Consider the following 14,474-nt stretch of genomic DNA (forward strand, 5'->3'; position numbering starts at 1 on the left):
GGAATATCCAGAAACAGTTTTCCTTAATAAAAAATGATGAGTCTGCATACCATATTTAAGTGGGAGCCCGGCTAGCTCAGTCGGTAGAGCATGAGACTCTTAATCTCAGGGTCGTGGGTTCGAGCCCCACGTTGGGCGAAAACGAGTATTTTTTGCTGGATGATAGCATTGGCTCTCATAATATGGTGATTAATCTTGCATTAGACATGCACTAACTCCTAAAAATTGTATCTCCCTTGGTTACTCATTCATGAGAAATGTATCTCCAAGATTAGGTAGGGCCTGAGTCTAGGTTAACATACAGTGATATCACTCCTATTCAAGTACTAAACATGCCAACCTGAAGTGTAAAACATCCCCTAGGTGTAGTTAAGGCATGAGTTAGGAGTGAACTGAACACTCATGTTATGGGCAATTAGACTTAAAATAAAGTGTGGACAGCAGTAACGTTACTTTTGAAATGTGATGCTGAGTGAGCACACAGGGGAATTAGCTCAAATGGTAGAGCGCTCGCTTAGCATGCGAGAGGTAGCGGGATCGATGCCCGCATTCTCCATTTTAAAATTTGCATACATTTTACTTTTTAACTTGTAATTGCCATGGTTGTTGCAGAGTAAGAACAGAAAAGTCACAGATGGCTTTCAAATTTGGTGTCATTATAACAACTAAAGTGGTTTAATCAAAAGTGTTTAGGTATTCTATAGCACGTGAGAGGAATTTGATTTCTTATGCAATCTCAAAATGAAAATTTCACACCTTCCATTTTCATTTCGTCTTATTTTACTTGACATTCTTTCCTCTGAAGGATGTATAAAAGTGAAGTTCCTTGCAAAACAAGAGCAGAGGAATATCCAGAAACAGTTTTCCTTAATAAAAAATGATGAGTCTGCATACCATATTTAAGTTTTAGCCCGGCTAGCTCAGTCGGTAGAGCATGAGACTCTTAATATCAGGGTCGTGGGTTCGAGCCCCACGTTGGGCGAAAACGAGTATTTTTTGCTGGATGATTGCATTGGCTCTCATAATATGGTGATTAATCTTGCATTAGACATGCACTAACTCCTAAAAATTGTATCTCCCTTGGTTACTCATTCATGAGAAATGTATCTCCAAGATTAGGTAGGGCCTGAGTCTAGGTTAACATACAGTGATATCACTCCTATTCAAGTACTAAACATGCCAACCTGAAGTGTAAAACATCCCCTAGGTGTAGTTAAGGCATCAGTTAGGAGTGAACTGAACACTCATGTTATGGGCAATTAGACTTAAAATAAAGTGTGGACAGCAGTAACGTTTCTTTTGAAATGTGATGCTGAGTGAGCACAGAGGGGAATTAGCTCAAATGGTAGAGCGCTCGCTTAGCATGCGAGAGGTAGCGGGATCGATGCCCGCATTCTCCATTCTAAAATTTGCATACATTTTACTTTTTAACTTGTAATTGCCATGGTTGTTGCAGAGTAAGAACAGAAAAGTCACAGATGGCTTTCAAATTTGGTGTCATTATAACAACTAAAGTGGTTTAATCAAAAGTGTTTAGGTATTCTATAGCACGTGAGAGGAATTTGATTTCTTATGCAATCTCAAAATGAAAATTTCACACCTTCCATTTTCATTTCGTCTTATTTTACTTGACATTCTTTCCTCTGAAGGATGTATAAAAGTGAAGTTCCTTGCAAAACAAGAGCAGAGGAATATCCAGAAACAGTTTACCTTAATAAAAAATGATGAGTCTGCATACCATATTTAAGTGGGAGCCCGGCTAGCTCAGTCGGTAGAGCATGAGACTCTTAATCTCAGGGTCGTGGGTTCGAGCCCCACGTTGGGCGAAAACGAGTATTTTTTGCTGGATGATAGCATTGGCTCTCATAATATGGTGATTAATCTTGCATTAGACATGCACTAACTCCTAAAAATTGTATCTCCCTTGGTTACTCATTCATGAGAAATGTATCTCCAAGATTAGGTAGGGCCTGAGTCTAGGTTAACATACAGTGATATCACTCCTATTCAAGTACTAAACATGCCAACCTGAAGTGTAAAACATCCCCTAGGTGTAGTTAAGGCATCAGTTAGGAGTGAACTGAACACTCATGTTATGGGCAATTAGACTTAAAATAAAGTGTGGACAGCAGTAACGTTACTTTTGAAATGTGATGCTGAGTGAGCACACAGGGGAATTAGCTCAAATGGTAGAGCGCTCGCTTAGCATGCGAGAGGTAGCGGGATCGATGCCCGCATTCTCCATTTTAAAATTTGCATACATTTTACTTTTTAACTTGTAATTGCCATGGTTGTTGCAGAGTAAGAACAGAAAAGTCACAGATGGCTTTCAAATTTGGTGTCATTATAACAACTAAAGTGGTTTAATCAAAAGTGTTTAGGTATTCTATAGCACGTGAGAGGAATTTGATTTCTTATGCAATCTCAAAATGAAAATTTCACACCTTCCATTTTCATTTCGTCTTATTTTACTTGACATTCTTTCCTCTGAAGGATGTATAAAAGTGAAGTTCCTTGCAAAACAAGAGCAGAGGAATATCCAGAAACAGTTTTCCTTAATAAAAAATGATGAGTCTGCATACCATATTTAAGTGGGAGCCCGGCTAGCTCAGTCGGTAGAGCATGAGACTCTTAATCTCATGGTCGTGGTTTCGAGCCCCACGTTGGGCATAAACGAGTATTTTTTGCTGGATGATAGCATTGGCTCTCATAATATGGTGATTAATCTTGCATTAGACATGCACTAACTCCTAAAAATTGTATCTCCCTTGGTTACTCATTCATGAGAAATGTATCTCCAAGATTAGGTAGGGCCTGAGTCTAGGTTAACATGCAGTGATATCACTCCTATTCAAGTACTAAACATGCCAACCTGAAGTGTAAAACATCCCCTAGGTGTAGTTAAGGCATCAGTTAGGAGTGAACTGAACACTCATGTTATGGGCAATTAGACTTAAAATAAAGTGTGGACAGCAGTAACGTTACTTTTGAAATGTGATGCTGAGTGAGCACACAGGGGAATTAGCTCAAATGGTAGAGCGCTCGCTTAGCATGCGAGAGGTAGCGGGATCGATGCCCGCATTCACCATTCTAAAATTTGCATACATTTTACTTTTTAACTTGTAATTGCCATGGTTGTTGCAGAGTAAGAACAGAAAAGTCACAGATGGCTTTCAAATTTGGTGTCATTATAACAACTAAAGTGGTTTAATCAAAAGTGTTTAGGTATTCTATAGCACGTGAGAGGAATTTGATTTCTTATGCAATCTCAAAATGAAAATTTCACACCTTCCATTTTAATTTCGTCTTATTTTACTTGACATTCTTTCCTCTGAAGGATGTATAAAAGTGAAGTTCCTTGCAAAACAAGAGCAGAGGAATATCCAGAAACGGTTTTCCTTAATAAAAAATGATGAGTCTGCATACCATATTTAAGTGGGAGCCCGGCTATCTCAGTCGGTAGAGCATGAGACTCTTAATATCAGGGTCGTGGGTTCGAGCCCCACGTTGGGCGAAAACGAGTATTTTTTGCTGGATGATTGCATTGGCTCTCATAATATGGTGATTAATCTTGCATTAGACATGCACTAACTCCTAAAAATTGTATCTCCCTTGGTTACTCATTCATGAGAAATGTATCTCCAAGATTAGGTAGGGCCTGAGTCTAGGTTAACATACAGTGATATCACTCCTATTCAAGTACTAAACATGCCAACCTGAAGTGTAAAACATCCCCTAGGTGTAGTTAAGGCATCAGTTAGGAGTGAACTGAACACTCATGTTATGGGCAATTAGACTTAAAATAAAGTGTGGACAGCAGTAACGTTACTTTTGAAATGTGATGCTGAGTGAGCACACAGGGGAATTAGCTCAAATGGTAGAGCGCTCGCTTAGCATGCGAGAGATAGCGGGATCGATGCCCGCATTCACCATTCTAAAATTTGCATACATTTTACTTTTTAACTTGTAATTGCCATGGTTGTTGCAGAGTAAGAACAGAAAAGTCACAGATGGCTTTCAAATTTGGTGTCATTATAACAACTAAAGTGGTTTAATCAAAAGTGTTTAGGTATTCTATAGCACGTGAGAGGAATTTGATTTCTTATGCAATCTCAAAATGAAAATTTCACACCTTCCATTTTAATTTCGTCTTATTTTACTTGACATTCTTTCCTCTGAAGGATGTATAAAAGTGAAGTTCCTTGCAAAACAAGAGCAGAGGAATATCCAGAAATGGTTTTCCTTAATAAAAAATGATGAGTCTGCATACCATATTTAAGTGGGAGCCCGGCTATCTCAGTCGGTAGAGCATGAGACTCTTAATATCAGGGTCGTGGGTTCGAGCCCCACGTTGGGCGAAAACGAGTATTTTTTGCTGGATGATTGCATTGGCTCTCATAATATGGTGATTAATCTTGCATTAGACATGCACTAACTCCTAAAAATTGTATCTCCCTTGGTTACTCATTCATGAGAAATGTATCTCCAAGATTAGGTAGGGCCTGAGTCTAGGTTAACATACAGTGATATCACTCCTATTCAAGTACTAAACATGCCAACCTGAAGTGTAAAACATCCCCTAGGTGTAGTTAAGGCATCAGTTAGGAGTGAACTGAACACTCATGTTATGGGCAATTAGACTTAAAATAAAGTGTGGACAGCAGTAACGTTACTTTTGAAATGTGATGCTGAGTGAGCACACAGGGGAATTAGCTCAAATGGTAGAGCGCTCGCTTAGCATGCGAGAGGTATCGGGATCGATGCCCGCATTCTCCAATCTAAAATTTGCATACATTTTACTTTTTAACTTGTAATTGCCATGGTTGTTGCAGAGTAAGAACAGAAAAGTCACAGATGGCTTTCAAATTTGGTGTCATTATAACAACTAAAGTGGTTTAATCAAAAGTGTTTAGGTATTCTATAGCACGTGAGAGGAATTTGATTTCTTATGCAATCTCAAAATGAAAATTTCACATCTTCCATTTTCATTTCGTCTTATTTTACTTGACATTCTTTCCTCTGAAGGATGTATAAAAGTGAAGTTCCTTGCAAAACAAGAGCAGAGGAATATCCAGAAACAGTTTTCCTTAATAAAAAATGATGAGTCTGCATACCATATTTAAGTGGGAGCCCGGCTAGCTCAGTCGGTAGAGCATGAGACTCTTAATCTCAGGGTCGTGGGTTCGAGCCCCACGTTGGGCAAAAACGAGTATTTTTTGCTGGATGATAGCATTGGCTCTCATAATATGGTGATTAATCTTGCATTAGACATGCACTAACTCCTAAAAATTGTATCTCCCTTGGTTACTCATTCATGAGAAATGTATCTCCAAGATTAGGTAGGGCCTGAGTCTAGGTTAACATACAGTGATATCACTCCTATTCAAGTACTAAACATGCCAACCTGAAGTGTAAAACATCCCCTAGGTGTAGTTAAGGCATCAGTTAGGAGTGAACTGAACACTCATGTTATGGGCAATTAGACTTAAAATAAAGTGTGGACAGCAGTAACGTTACTTTTGAAATGTGATGCTGAGTGAGCACACAGGGGAATTAGCTCAAATGGTAGAGCGCTCGCTTAGCATGCGAGAGGTAGCGGGATCGATGCCCGCATTCTCCATTTTAAAATTTGCATACATTTTACTTTTTAACTTGTAATTGCCATGGTTGTTGCAGAGTAAGAACAGAAAAGTCACAGATGGCTTTCAAATTTGGTGTCATTATAACAACTAAAGTGGTTTAATCAAAAGTGTTTAGGTATTCTATAGCACGTGAGAGGAATTTGATTTCTTATGCAATCTCAAAATGAAAATTTCACACCTTCCATTTTCATTTCGTCTTATTTTACTTGACATTCTTTCCTCTGAAGGATGTATAAAAGTGAAGTTCCTTGCAAAACAAGAGCAGAGGAATATCCAGAAACAGTTTTCCTTAATAAAAAATGATGAGTCTGCATACCATATTTAAGTGGGAGCCCGGCTAGCTCAGTCGGTAGAGCATGAGACTCTTAATCTCAGGGTCGTGGGTTCGAGCCCCACGTTGGGCGAAAACGAGTATTTTTTGCTGGATGATAGCATTGGCTCTCATAATATGGTGATTAATCTTGCATTAGACATGCACTAACTCCTAAAAATTGTATCTCCCTTGGTTACTCATTCATGAGAAATGTATCTCCAAGATTAGGTAGGGCCTGAGTCTAGGTTAACATGCAGTGATATCACTCCTATTCAAGTACTAAACATGCCAACCTGAAGTGTAAAACATCCCCTAGGTGTAGTTAAGGCATCAGTTAGGAGTGAACTGAACACTCATGTTATGGGCAATTAGACTTAAAATAAAGTGTGGACAGCAGTAACGTTACTTTTGAAATGTGATGCTGAGTGAGCACACAGGGGAATTAGCTCAAATGGTAGAGCGCTCGCTTAGCATGCGAGAGGTAGCGGGATCGATGCCCGCATTCACCATTCTAAAATTTGCATACATTTTACTTTTTAACTTGTAATTGCCATGGTTGTTGCAGAGTAAGAACAGAAAAGTCACAGATGGCTTTCAAATTTGGTGTCATTATAACAACTAAAGTGGTTTAATCAAAAGTGTTTAGGTATTCTATAGCACGTGAGAGGAATTTGATTTCTTATGCAATCTCAAAATGAAAATTTCACACCTTCCATTTTAATTTCGTCTTATTTTACTTGACATTCTTTCCTCTGAAGGATGTATAAAAGTGAAGTTCCTTGCAAAACAAGAGCAGAGGAATATCCAGAAACGGTTTTCCTTAATAAAAAATGATGAGTCTGCATACCATATTTAAGTGGGAGCCCGGCTATCTCAGTCGGTAGAGCATGAGACTCTTAATATCAGGGTCGTGGGTTCGAGCCCCACGTTGGGCGAAAACGAGTATTTTTTGCTGGATGATTGCATTGGCTCTCATAATATGGTGATTAATCTTGCATTAGACATGCACTAACTCCTAAAAATTGTATCTCCCTTGGTTACTCATTCATGAGAAATGTATCTCCAAGATTAGGTAGGGCCTGAGTCTAGGTTAACATACAGTGATATCACTCCTATTCAAGTACTAAACATGCCAACCTGAAGTGTAAAACATCCCCTAGGTGTAGTTAAGGCATCAGTTAGGAGTGAACTGAACACTCATGTTATGGGCAATTAGACTTAAAATAAAGTGTGGACAGCAGTAACGTTACTTTTGAAATGTGATGTTGAGTGAGCACACAGGGGAATTAGCTCAAATGGTAGAGCGCTCGCTTAGCATGCGAGAGGTAGCGGGATCGATGCCCGCATTCTCCATTTTAAAATTTGCATACATTTTACTTTTTAACTTGTAATTGCCATGGTTGTTGCAGAGTAAGAACAGAAAAGTCACAGATGGCTTTCAAATTTGGTGTCATTATAACAACTAAAGTGGTTTAATCAAAAGTGTTTAGGTATTCTATAGCACGTGAGAGGAATTTGATTTCTTATGCAATCTCAAAATGAAAATTTCACACCTTCCATTTTCATTTCGTCTTATTTTACTTGACATTCTTTCCTCTGAAGGATGTATAAAAGTGAAGTTCCTTGCAAAACAAGAGCAGAGGAATATCCAGAAACGGTTTTCCTTAATAAAAAATGATGAGTCTGCATACCATATTTAAGGGGGATCACGGCTAGCTCAGTCGGTAGAGCTATGAGACTCTTAATCTCAGGGTCGTGGGTTCGAGCCCCACGTTGGGCGAAAACGAGTATTTTTTGCTGGATGATAGCATTGGCTCTCATAATATGGTGATTAATCTTGCATTAGACATGCACTAACTCCTAAAAATTGTATCTCCCTTGGTTACTCATTCATGAGAAATGTATCTCCAAGATTAGGTAGGGCCTGAGTCTAGGTTAACATGCAGTGATATCACTCCTATTCAAGTACTAAACATGCCAACCTGAAGTGTAAAACATCCCCTAGGTGTAGTTAAGGCATCAGTTAGGAGTGAACTGAACACTCATGTTATGGGCAATTAGACTTAAAATAAAGTGTGGACAGCAGTAACGTTACTTTTGAAATGTGATGTTGAGTGAGCACACAGGGGAATTAGCTCAAATGGTAGAGCGCTCGCTTAGCATACGAGAGGTAGCGGGATCGATGCCCGCATTCTCCATTCTAAAATTTGCATACATTTTACTTTTTAACTTGTAATTGCCATGGTTGTTGCAGAGTAAGAACAGAAAAGTCACAGATGGCTTTCAAATTTGGTGTCATTATAACAACTAAAGTGGTTTAATCAAAAGTGTTTAGGTATTCTATAGCACGTGAGAGGAATTTGATTTCTTATGCAATCTCAAAATGAAAATTTCACACCTTCCATTTTCATTTCGTCTTATTTTACTTGACATTCTTTCCTCTGAAGGATGTATAAAAGTGAAGTTCCTTGCAAAACAAGAGCAGAGGAATATCCAGAAACAGTTTTCCTTAATAAAAAATGATGAGTCTGCATACCATATTTAAGTGGGAGCCCGGCTAGCTCAGTCGGTAGAGCATGAGACTCTTAATCTCAGGGTCGTGGGTTCGAGCCCCACGTTGGGCGAAAACGAGTATTTTTTGCTGGATGATAGCATTGGCTCTCATAATATGGTGATTAATCTTGCATTAGACATGCACTAACTCCTAAAAATTGTATCTCCCTTGGTTACTCATTCATGAGAAATGTATCTCCAAGATTAGGTAGGGCCTGAGTCTAGGTTAACATACAGTGATATCACTCCTATTCAAGTACTAAACATGCCAACCTGAAGTGTAAAACATCCCCTAGGTGTAGTTAAGGCATGAGTTAGGAGTGAACTGAACACTCATGTTATGGGCAATTAGACTTAAAATAAAGTGTGGACAGCAGTAACGTTACTTTTGAAATGTGATGCTGAGTGAGCACACAGGGGAATTAGCTCAAATGGTAGAGCGCTCGCTTAGCATGCGAGAGGTAGCGGGATCGATGCCCGCATTCTCCATTTTAAAATTTGCATACATTTTACTTTTTAACTTGTAATTGCCATGGTTGTTGCAGAGTAAGAACAGAAAAGTCACAGATGGCTTTCAAATTTGGTGTCATTATAACAACTAAAGTGGTTTAATCAAAAGTGTTTAGGTATTCTATAGCACGTGAGAGGAATTTGATTTCTTATGCAATCTCAAAATGAAAATTTCACACCTTCCATTTTCATTTCGTCTTATTTTACTTGACATTCTTTCCTCTGAAGGATGTATAAAAGTGAAGTTCCTTGCAAAACAAGAGCAGAGGAATATCCAGAAACAGTTTTCCTTAATAAAAAATGATGAGTCTGCATACCATATTTAAGTTTTAGCCCGGCTAGCTCAGTCGGTAGAGCATGAGACTCTTAATATCAGGGTCGTGGGTTCGAGCCCCACGTTGGGCGAAAACGAGTATTTTTTGCTGGATGATTGCATTGGCTCTCATAATATGGTGATTAATCTTGCATTAGACATGCACTAACTCCTAAAAATTGTATCTCCCTTGGTTACTCATTCATGAGAAATGTATCTCCAAGATTAGGTAGGGCCTGAGTCTAGGTTAACATACAGTGATATCACTCCTATTCAAGTACTAAACATGCCAACCTGAAGTGTAAAACATCCCCTAGGTGTAGTTAAGGCATCAGTTAGGAGTGAACTGAACACTCATGTTATGGGCAATTAGACTTAAAATAAAGTGTGGACAGCAGTAACGTTTCTTTTGAAATGTGATGCTGAGTGAGCACAGAGGGGAATTAGCTCAAATGGTGGAGCGCTCGCTTAGCATGCGAGAGGTAGCGGGATCGATGCCCGCATTCTCCATTCTAAAATTTGCATACATTTTACTTTTTAACTTGTAATTGCCATGGTTGTTGCAGAGTAAGAACAGAAAAGTCACAGATGGCTTTCAAATTTGGTGTCATTATAACAACTAAAGTGGTTTAATCAAAAGTGTTTAGGTATTCTATAGCACGTGAGAGGAATTTGATTTCTTATGCAATCTCAAAATGAAAATTTCACACCTTCCATTTTCATTTCGTCTTATTTTACTTGACATTCTTTCCTCTGAAGGATGTATAAAAGTGAAGTTCCTTGCAAAACAAGAGCAGAGGAATATCCAGAAACAGTTTTCCTTAATAAAAAATGATGAGTCTGCATACCATATTTAAGTGGGAGCCCGGCTAGCTCAGTCGGTAGAGCATGAGACTCTTAATCTCAGGGTCGTGGGTTCGAGCCCCACGTTGGGCGAAAACGAGTATTTTTTGCTGGATGATAGCATTGGCTCTCATAATATGGTGATTAATCTTGCATTAGACATGCACTAACTCCTAAAAATTGTATCTCCCTTGGTTACTCATTCATGAGAAATGTATCTCCAAGATTAGGTAGGGCCTGAGTCTAGGTTAACATGCAGTGATATCACTCCTATTCAAGTACTAAACATGCCAACCTGAAGTGTAAAACATCCCCTAGGTGTAGTTAAGGCATCAGTTAGGAGTGAACTGAACACTCATGTTATGGGCAATTAGACTTAAAATAAAGTGTGGACAGCAGTAACGTTACTTTTGAAATGTGATGCTGAGTGATCACACAGGGGAATTAGCTCAAATGGTAGAGCGCTCGCTTAGCATGCGAGAGGTAGCGGGATCGATGCCCGCATTCACCATTCTAAAATTTGCATACATTTTACTTTTTAACTTGTAATTGCCATGGTTGTTGCAGAGTAAGAACAGAAAAGTCACAGATGGCTTTCAAATTTGGTGTCATTATAACAACTAAAGTGGTTTAATCAAAAGTGTTTAGGTATTCTATAGCACGTGAGAGGAATTTGATTTCTTATGCAATCTCAAAATGAAAATTTCACACCTTCCATTTTAATTTCGTCTTATTTTACTTGACATTCTTTCCTCTGAAGGATGTATAAAAGTGAAGTTCCTTGCAAAACAAGAGCAGAGGAATATCCAGAAACGGTTTTCCTTAATAAAAAATGATGAGTCTGCATACCATATTTAAGTGGGAGCCCGGCTATCTCAGTCGGTAGAGCATGAGACTCTTAATATCAGGGTCGTGGGTTCGAGCCCCACGTTGGGCGAAAACGAGTATTTTTTGCTGGATGATTGCATTGGCTCTCATAATATGGTGATTAATCTTGCATTAGACATGCACTAACTCCTAAAAATTGTATCTCCCTTGGTTACTCATTCATGAGAAATGTATCTCCAAGATTAGGTAGGGCCTGAGTCTAGGTTAACATACAGTGATATCACTCCTATTCAAGTACTAAACATGCCAACCTGAAGTGTAAAACATCCCCTAGGTGTAGTTAAGGCATCAGTTAGGAGTGAACTGAACACTCATGTTATGGGCAATTAGACTTAAAATAAAGTGTGGACAGCAGTAACGTTACTTTTGAAATGTGATGCTGAGTGAGCACACAGGGGAATTAGCTCAAATGGTAGAGCGCTCGCTTAGCATGCGAGAGATAGCGGGATCGATGCCCGCATTCACCATTCTAAAATTTGCATACATTTTACTTTTTAACTTGTAATTGCCATGGTTGTTGCAGAGTAAGAACAGAAAAGTCACAGATGGCTTTCAAATTTGGTGTCATTATAACAACTAAAGTGGTTTAATCAAAAGTGTTTAGGTATTCTATAGCACGTGAGAGGAATTTGATTTCTTATGCAATCTCAAAATGAAAATTTCACACCTTCCATTTTAATTTCGTCTTATTTTACTTGACATTCTTTCCTCTGAAGGATGTATAAAAGTGAAGTTCCTTGCAAAACAAGAGCAGAGGAATATCCAGAAACGGTTTTCCTTAATAAAAAATGATGAGTCTGCATACCATATTTAAGTGGGAGCCCGGCTATCTCAGTCGGTAGAGCATGAGACTCTTAATATCAGGGTCGTGGGTTCGAGCCCCACGTTGGGCGAAAACGAGTATTTTTTGCTGGATGATTGCATTGGCTCTCATAATATGGTGATTAATCTTGCATTAGACATGCACTAACTCCTAAAAATTGTATCTCCCTTGGTTACTCATTCATGAGAAATGTATCTCCAAGATTAGGTAGGGCCTGAGTCTAGGTTAACATACAGTGATATCACTCCTATTCAAGTACTAAACATGCCAACCTGAAGTGTAAAACATCCCCTAGGTGTAGTTAAGGCATCAGTTAGGAGTGAACTGAACACTCATGTTATGGGCAATTAGACTTAAAATAAAGTGTGGACAGCAGTAACGTTACTTTTGAAATGTGATGCTGAGTGAGCACACAGGGGAATTAGCTCAAATGGTAGAGCGCTCGCTTAGCATGCGAGAGGTAGCGGGATCGATGCCCGCATTCTCCAATCTAAAATTTGCATACATTTTACTTTTTAACTTGTAATTGCCATGGTTGTTGCAGAGTAAGAACAGAAAAGTCACAGATGGCTTTCAAATTTGGTGTCATTATAACAACTAAAGTGGTTTAATCAAAAGTGTTTAGGTATTCTATAGCACGTGAGAGGAATTTGATTTCTTATGCAATCTCAAAATGAAAATTTCACATCTTCCATTTTCATTTCGTCTTATTTTACTTGACATTCTTTCCTCTGAAGGATGTATAAAAGTGAAGTTCCTTGCAAAACAAGAGCAGAGGAATATCCAGAAACAGTTTTCCTTAATAAAAAATGATGAGTCTGCATACCATATTTAAGTGGGAGCCCGGCTAGCTCAGTCGGTAGAGCATGAGACTCTTAATCTCAGGGTCGTGGGTTCGAGCCCCACGTTGGGCGAAAACGAGTATTTTTTGCTGGATGATAGCATTGGCTCTCATAATATGGTGATTAATCTTGCATTAGACATGCACTAACTCCTAAAAATTGTATCTCCCTTGGTTACTCATTCATGAGAAATGTATCTCCAAGATTAGGTAGGGCCTGAGTCTAGGTTAACATACAGTGATATCACTCCTATTCAAGTACTAAACATGCCAACCTGAAGTGTAAAACATCCCCTAGGTGTAGTTAAGGCATCAGTTAGGAGTGAACTGAACACTCATGTTATGGGCAATTAGACTTAAAATAAAGTGTGGACAGCAGTAACGTTACTTTTGAAATGTGATGCTGAGTGAGCACACAGGGGAATTAGCTCAAATGGTAGAGCGCTCGCTTAGCATGCGAGAGGTAGCGGGATCGATGCCCGCATTCTCCATTCTAAAATTTGCATACATTTTACTTTTTAACTTGTAATTGCCATGGTTGTTGCAGAGTAAGAACAGAAAAGTCACAGATGGCTTTCAAATTTGGTGTCATTATAACAACTAAAGTGGTTTAATCAAAAGTGTTTAGGTATTCTATAGCACGTGAGAGGAATTTGATTTCTTATGCAATCTCAAAATGAAAATTTCACACCTTCCATTTTCATTTCGTCTTATTTTACTTGACATTCTTTCCTCTGAAGGATGTATAAAAGTGAAGTTCCTTGCAAAACAAGAGCAGAGGAATATCCAGAAACAGTTTTCCTTAATAAAAAATGATGAGTCTGCATACCATATTTAAGTGGGAGCCCGGCTAGCTCAGTCGGTAGAGCATGAGACTCTTAATCTCAGGGTCGTGGGTTCGAGCCCCACGTTGGGCGAAAACCAGTATTTTTTGCTGGATGATTGCATTGGCTCTCATAATATGGTGATTAATCTTGCATTAGACATGCACTAACTCCTAAAAATTGTATCTCCCTTGGTTACTTATTCATGAGAAATGTATCTCCAAGATTAGGTAGGGCCTGAGTCTAGGTTAACATACAGTGATATCACTCCTATTCAAGTACTAAACATGCCAACCTGAAGTGTAAAACATCCCCTAGGTGTAGTTAAGGCATCAGTTAGGAGTGAACTGAACACTCATGTTATGGGCAATTAGACTTAAAATAAAGTGTGGACAGCAGTAACGTTACTTTTGAAATGTGATGCTGAGTGAGCACACAGGGGAATTAGCTCAAATGGTAGAGCGCTCGCTTAGCATGCGAGAGGTAGCGGGATCGATGCCCGCATTCTTCATTCTAAAATTTGCATACATTTTACTTTTTAACTTGTAATTGCCATGGTTGTTGCAGAGTAAGAACAGAAAAGTCACAGATGGCTTTCAAATTTGGTGTCATTATAACAACTAAAGTGGTTTAATCAAAAGTGTTTAGGTATTCTATAGCACGTGAGAGGAATTTGATTTCTTATGCAATCTCAAAATGAAAATTTCACACCTTCCATTTTCATTTCGTCTTATTTAACTTGACATTCTTTCCTCTGAAGGATGTATAAAAGTGAAGTTCCTTGCAAAACAAGAGCAGAGGAATATCCAGAAACGGTTTTCCTTAATAAAAAATGATGAGTCTGCATACCATATTTAAGTGGGAGCCCGGCTAGCTCAGTCGGTAGAGCATGAGACTCTTAATCTCAGGGTCGAGGGTTCGAGC

The 14,474-nt window shown here is 38.8% G+C and overlaps 16 non-coding genes across 16 annotated transcripts; all 16 read left to right on the forward strand.

The window, feature by feature from the left end:
• Positions 1-65: 65 nt before the first annotated feature.
• TRNAK-CUU (transfer RNA lysine (anticodon CUU)) lies at positions 66-138 on the forward strand. The gene has a single exon. It is a non-coding gene; the product is annotated as a tRNA-Lys (tRNA).
• Positions 139-483: 345 nt separating this feature from the next.
• TRNAA-AGC (transfer RNA alanine (anticodon AGC)) lies at positions 484-556 on the forward strand. The gene has a single exon. It is a non-coding gene; the product is annotated as a tRNA-Ala (tRNA).
• Positions 557-1,327: 771 nt separating this feature from the next.
• Positions 1,328-1,400, forward strand: TRNAA-AGC (transfer RNA alanine (anticodon AGC)). Its single transcript has one exon. It is a non-coding gene; the product is annotated as a tRNA-Ala (tRNA).
• A 353-nt stretch (positions 1,401-1,753) lies between these two features.
• TRNAK-CUU (transfer RNA lysine (anticodon CUU)) lies at positions 1,754-1,826 on the forward strand. The gene has a single exon. It is a non-coding gene; the product is annotated as a tRNA-Lys (tRNA).
• Positions 1,827-2,171: 345 nt separating this feature from the next.
• On the forward strand, positions 2,172-2,244 carry TRNAA-AGC (transfer RNA alanine (anticodon AGC)). The gene has a single exon. It is a non-coding gene; the product is annotated as a tRNA-Ala (tRNA).
• Positions 2,245-5,129: 2,885 nt separating this feature from the next.
• Positions 5,130-5,202, forward strand: TRNAK-CUU (transfer RNA lysine (anticodon CUU)). The gene has a single exon. It is a non-coding gene; the product is annotated as a tRNA-Lys (tRNA).
• A 345-nt stretch (positions 5,203-5,547) lies between these two features.
• On the forward strand, positions 5,548-5,620 carry TRNAA-AGC (transfer RNA alanine (anticodon AGC)). The gene has a single exon. It is a non-coding gene; the product is annotated as a tRNA-Ala (tRNA).
• A 353-nt stretch (positions 5,621-5,973) lies between these two features.
• Positions 5,974-6,046, forward strand: TRNAK-CUU (transfer RNA lysine (anticodon CUU)). Its single transcript has one exon. It is a non-coding gene; the product is annotated as a tRNA-Lys (tRNA).
• A 1,189-nt stretch (positions 6,047-7,235) lies between these two features.
• On the forward strand, positions 7,236-7,308 carry TRNAA-AGC (transfer RNA alanine (anticodon AGC)). The gene has a single exon. It is a non-coding gene; the product is annotated as a tRNA-Ala (tRNA).
• Positions 7,309-8,506: 1,198 nt separating this feature from the next.
• Positions 8,507-8,579, forward strand: TRNAK-CUU (transfer RNA lysine (anticodon CUU)). Its single transcript has one exon. It is a non-coding gene; the product is annotated as a tRNA-Lys (tRNA).
• Positions 8,580-8,924: 345 nt separating this feature from the next.
• On the forward strand, positions 8,925-8,997 carry TRNAA-AGC (transfer RNA alanine (anticodon AGC)). Its single transcript has one exon. It is a non-coding gene; the product is annotated as a tRNA-Ala (tRNA).
• A 1,197-nt stretch (positions 8,998-10,194) lies between these two features.
• Positions 10,195-10,267, forward strand: TRNAK-CUU (transfer RNA lysine (anticodon CUU)). The gene has a single exon. It is a non-coding gene; the product is annotated as a tRNA-Lys (tRNA).
• A 2,033-nt stretch (positions 10,268-12,300) lies between these two features.
• Positions 12,301-12,373, forward strand: TRNAA-AGC (transfer RNA alanine (anticodon AGC)). Its single transcript has one exon. It is a non-coding gene; the product is annotated as a tRNA-Ala (tRNA).
• A 353-nt stretch (positions 12,374-12,726) lies between these two features.
• TRNAK-CUU (transfer RNA lysine (anticodon CUU)) lies at positions 12,727-12,799 on the forward strand. The gene has a single exon. It is a non-coding gene; the product is annotated as a tRNA-Lys (tRNA).
• Positions 12,800-13,144: 345 nt separating this feature from the next.
• TRNAA-AGC (transfer RNA alanine (anticodon AGC)) lies at positions 13,145-13,217 on the forward strand. Its single transcript has one exon. It is a non-coding gene; the product is annotated as a tRNA-Ala (tRNA).
• A 353-nt stretch (positions 13,218-13,570) lies between these two features.
• TRNAK-CUU (transfer RNA lysine (anticodon CUU)) lies at positions 13,571-13,643 on the forward strand. Its single transcript has one exon. It is a non-coding gene; the product is annotated as a tRNA-Lys (tRNA).
• Positions 13,644-14,474: the final 831 nt, after the last annotated feature.

This window comes from Triturus cristatus, chromosome 4_1 (genome assembly GCF_964204655.1).
Source record: "Triturus cristatus chromosome 4_1, aTriCri1.1, whole genome shotgun sequence".
Lineage (NCBI taxonomy): Eukaryota > Metazoa > Chordata > Amphibia > Caudata > Salamandridae > Triturus > Triturus cristatus.